Raw genomic sequence first — 4,491 nt, 5'->3', positions numbered from 1 at the left:
CCGTGTGTCCGTGTGTGTGTGTGTCCGTGTGTGTGTGTTTGTTTGTGTGTGTGTGTCTGTGTGTGTGTCCGTATGCGTGTGTCCGTGTGTGTGTCTATGTGTGTCCGTGTGTGTGTGTGTGTTTCTGTGTGTGTGTGTGTGTTTCTGTGAGTGACTGTGTGTATGTGTGTCTGTGTATGTGTGTGTGTGTCCGTGTGTGTGTCTGTGTGTGTGTCCGTGTGTGTGTGTCCGTGTGTGTGTGTGTATGTGTGTGTGTGTCTGTGTGTGTGTTTCTGTGAGTGTGAGTGTGTGTGTCCGTGTGTGTGTGTGTCCGTGTGTGTGTCCGTGTGTGTGTGTGTGTCCGTGTGTGTCCGTGTCCGTGTGTGTGTGTGTGTGTGTGTGTTTCTGTGAGTGACTGTGTGTGTGTGTGTGTGTGTGTCTGTGTGTGTGTGTCTGTGTGCGTGTGTCTGTGTGTGAGAGAGTGTGACTGTGTGTGTGTGTGCGTGTGTGTGTGAGAGAGAGTGTGTGTGTGTGAGAGAGAGTGTGAGTGGTGACGATCATGTGCAGGTGATGAAGAAAGATGCACTTACACTGCTTGTAATATAAGAAATGTACTTACAAAGTCACGAAACAGCAACAATCCAAGTATTTCTGGTCCAGCCTGGAAGAAGTCACCAGCCGGTCCAGCCTGGTCACCAGCCAACAGTGATCCCTCTGGAACACAGAAACAAAATAGTATTTAAACAACTTGGGTGAAAGCAAGAGAAAACACCATGTCCTTACTTGGACTTTAGGTCACCAACTTTGGGTTTAATGGCACACTCCTGAACACACTCACACTGAACAAACTGTGTTCAGGAGTGTGTGTGTGTATGTGTGTGTGAGTGTGATCAGGAGTGTGTGTGAGTGTGAGTGTGTGTATGTGAGTGTGTGTGAGTGTGTTCAGGAGTGTGTTTGTGTGTGAGAAAGTGTGAGTGTGTGCGTCTGTGTGAGTGTGTTCAGGAGTGTGTGTCTGTGTGTATGTGTGTGTGTGTGTTTCTGTGTGTGTGTGTCTGCGGGTGTGTCTGTGTGTGTGTCTGTGTGCGTGTCTGTCTGACTGTCTGCGTGGGTTTCTGTGTGTGTGTCTGTGTGTCCGTGTCTGTGTCCGTGTGTGTGTGTCCGTGTGTGTGTGTCCGTGTGTGTGTGTGTGTGTGTACGTGTGGGTCCGTGTGTGTGTGTGTCCGTGTGGGTCCGTGTGTGTGTCTGTCTGTGTCCGTGTGTGTGTGTCCGTAAGTCCGTGTGTGTGTGTCCGTGTGTGTGTGTCTGTGTGTGTGTCCGTGTGTGTGTGTCCGTGTATGTGTGTGTCCGTGTGTGTGTGTGTGTGTGTTTCTGTGAGTGACTGTGTGTATGTGTTTGGGTGTCTGTGTGTGTGTCTGTGTCTGTGTGCGTGTGTGTGTCTGTGTGTGTGTCCGTCTGCGTGTGTCCGTGTGTGTGTCTGTGTGTGTGTCCGTGTGTGTGTGTCCGTGTGTGTGTGTGTATGTGTGTGTCTGTGTGTGTGTTTCTGTGAGTGTGAGTGTGTGTCTGTGTGTGTGTGCGTGTGTGTGTCTGTGTGTGTGTCCGTGTGCGTGTCCGTGTGTGTGTCCGTGTGTGTGTCTGTGTGTGTGTCCGTGTGTGTGTCCGTGTGTGTGTGTCTGTGTGTGTCTGTGTGTGTCCGCGTGTGTGTGTCCGTGTGTGTGTGTCCATGTGTGTGTCCGTGTGTGTGTGTCCGTGTGTGTTTCTATGTGTGTCCGTGTGTGTGTGTCCGTGTGTGTGTCTGTGTCCGTGTGTGTGTGTCCGTGTGTGTTTCTGTGTGTGTGTCCGTGTGTGTGTGTCCGTAAGTCTGTGTGTGTGTGTGCCCGTGTGTGTGTGTTTGTTTGTGTGTGTGTGTCCGTGTGTGTGTCTCCGTGTGTGTGTCTGTGTGTGTGTCCGTGTGTGTGTGTCCGTGTGTGTGTGTGTCCGTGTGTGTGTGTGTGTGTGTTTCTGTGTGTGTGTTTCTGTGAGTGACTGTGTGTATGTGTTTGTGTGTCTGTGTGTGTGTGTCTGTGTGCGTGTGTGTGTCTGTGTGTGTGTCCGTGTGTGTATCTGTGTGTGTGTCCGTGTGTGTGTCCGTGTGTGTGTCCTTGTGCGTGTCCGTGTGTGTGTCCGTCTGTGTGTATGTGTGTGTGTGTCTGTGTGTGTGTCCGTGTGTCTGTGTGTGTGTGTGTCCGTGTGTGTGTGTCCGTGTGTGTCCGTGTGTGTGTGTGTGTGTCTGTGTGCGTGTCCGTGTGTGTGTGTCGGTGTGTGTGTGTGTCTGTGTGTGTGTGTGTTTCTGTGAGTGACTGTGTGTGTGTGTGTGTCTGTGTGTGTGTCCGTGTCTGTGTCCGTGTGTTTGTGTCCGTGTGTGTGTCCGTGTGTGTGTATGTGTGTGTCTGTGTGTGTGTCCGTGTGTCAGTGTGTGTGTCCGTGTGTGTGTGTGTCTGTGTGTGTGTCCGTGTGTGTGTCCGTGTGTGTGTATGTGTGTCCGTGTGTGTGTCCGTGTGTGTCTGTGTGTGTCCGTGTGTGTGTGTCCGTGTGTGTGTGTGTGTCCGTGTGTGTGTCTGTGTCCGTGTGTGTGTGTGTCTGTGTGTGTGTGTCTGTGTGTTTCTGTGAGTGACTGTGTGTCCGTGTGTGTGTCCGTGTGTGTGTCCGTGTGTGTCTGTGTGTGTGTCTGTGTGTGTGTCTGTGTGTCCGTGTGTGTGTCCGTGTGTGTGTGTCCGTGTGTGTGTCCGTGTGTGTCCGTGTGTGTGTCCGTGTGTGTGTGTCCGTGTGTGTGTGTGTCTGTCTGTGTGTGTGTGTGTCTGTGTGTTTCTGTGAGTGACTGTGTGTGTGTGTGTGTCTGTGTGCGTGTGTGTGTCTGTGTGTGTGTCCGTGTGCGTGTGTGTGTCTGTGTGCGTGTCCGTGTGTGTGTGTCCGTGTGTGTCTGTGTGTGTGTCCGTGTGTGTGTGTGTGTGTCTGTGTGTCCGTGTGTGTGTCCGTGTGTGTGTCCGTGTGTGTGTCTGTTTGTCCGTGTGTGTGTGTCCGTGTGTGTGTGTCTGTCTGTGTGTGTGTGTGTCTGAGTGTGTGTGTGTGTGTCTGTGTGTTTCTGTGAGTGTGAGTGTGTGTCTGTGTGTGTGTGTGTCCTTGTGTGTGTCTCTTCGTGTGTGTGTGTGTCCGTGTGTGTGTGTCCGTGTGTGTGTCCGTGTCTGTGTGTGTGTCCATGTGTGTGTGTGTCCGTGTGTGTGTCTGTGTGTACGTCCGTGTGTGTGTCCGTGTGTGTGTCCGTGTGTGTGTGTGTGTGTCCGTGTGTGTGTGTCTGTGTGCGTGTGTCCGTGTGTGTGCGTCCGTGTGTGTGTCTGTATGTGTCCGTGTGTGTGTCTGCATGTGTGTCCGTGTGTCCGTGTGTGTGTGTCCATGTGTGTGTGTCCGTGTGTCTTTCTTTGTGTGTGTCCGTGTGTGTGTCTGTGTCTGTGTCCGTGTGTGTGTGTCCGTAAGTCCGTGTGTGTCCGTGTGTGTGTTTGTTTGTGTGTGTGTGTGTCCGTGTGTGTGTCCGTGTGTGTGTATGTCTGTGTGTGTCCGTGTGTGTGTGTCCGTGTGTGTGTCCGTGTGTGTGTCTGTGTCCGTGTGTGTGTCCGTGTGTGTGTCTGTGTCCGTGTGTGTGTCCGTGTGTGTGTGTCCGTGTGTGTGTGTGTACGTGTGGGTCCGTGTGTGTGTGTGTCCGTGTGGGTCCGTGTGTGTGTCTGTCTGTGTCCGTGTGTGTGTGTCCGTAAGTCCGTGTGTGTGTGTGTCCGTGTGTGTGTTTCTGTGAGTGACTGTGTGTATGTGTTTGGGTGTCTGTGTGCGTGTGCGTGTCTGTGTGTGTGTCCGTCTGCGTGTGTCCGTGTGTGTGTCTGTGTCCGTGTGTGTGTGTGTCCGTGTGTGTATGTGTGTGTCTGTGTGTGTGTTTCTGTGAGTGTGAGTGTGTGTCTGTGTGTGTGTGCGTGTGTGTGCGTGTGTGTGTCCGTGTGCGTGTCTGTGTGCGTGTCCGTGTGTGTCTGTGTGCGTGTCCGTGTGTGTCTGTGTGTGTGTCCGTGTGTGTGTCCGTGTGTGTGTGTGTCTGTGTGTGTCCGCGTGTGTGTCCGTGTGTGTGTGTCCGTGTGTGTGTCCGTGTGTGTGTCTGTGAGTGTGTGTGTCCTTGTGTGTGTGTCTGTGTGTGTGTGTGTTTCTGTGAGTGTGAGTGTGTGTCTGTGTGTGTGTGTGTCCGTGTGTGTGTCTGTGTGCGTGTGTCCGTGTGTGTCCGTGTGTGTGTGTGTGCGTCCGTGTGTGTGTCTGTATGTGTCCGTGTGTGTGTCTGTATGTGTGTCCGTGTGTGTGTCCATGTGTGTGTGTCCGTGTGTGTTTCTGTGTGTGTGTCCGTGTGTGTGTGTCCGTGTGTGTGTGTCCGTGTGGGTCCGTGCGCGTGTCTGTGTCCGTGTGTGTGTGTCCGTAAGTCCGTGTGTGTGTGTGTCCGTGTGTGTGTGT

At 52.7% G+C, this 4,491-nt stretch overlaps 1 long non-coding RNA gene across 1 annotated transcript in view; it reads right to left on the bottom strand.

Annotated features, from left to right (window-relative positions):
* Nucleotides 1–522: 522 nt before the first annotated feature.
* Nucleotides 523–4,491, bottom strand: part of LOC306819014 — an 11,578-nt gene continuing 7,609 nt past the window's right edge. The window contains exon 3 of the long non-coding RNA XR_013778466.1: nucleotides 523–693. This is a non-coding gene — a long non-coding RNA (uncharacterized lncRNA). The remainder of the gene's footprint in view (nucleotides 694–4,491) is intronic.

The sequence above is a fragment of the Symphodus melops genome (assembly GCF_947650265.1).
Source record: "Symphodus melops genome assembly, chromosome: 23".
Classification (NCBI taxonomy): Eukaryota; Metazoa; Chordata; class Actinopteri; order Labriformes; family Labridae; genus Symphodus; species Symphodus melops.
The sequence above is the reverse complement of the archived record's forward strand: the minus strand, read 5'-3'. Positions and strand labels throughout refer to the sequence as shown.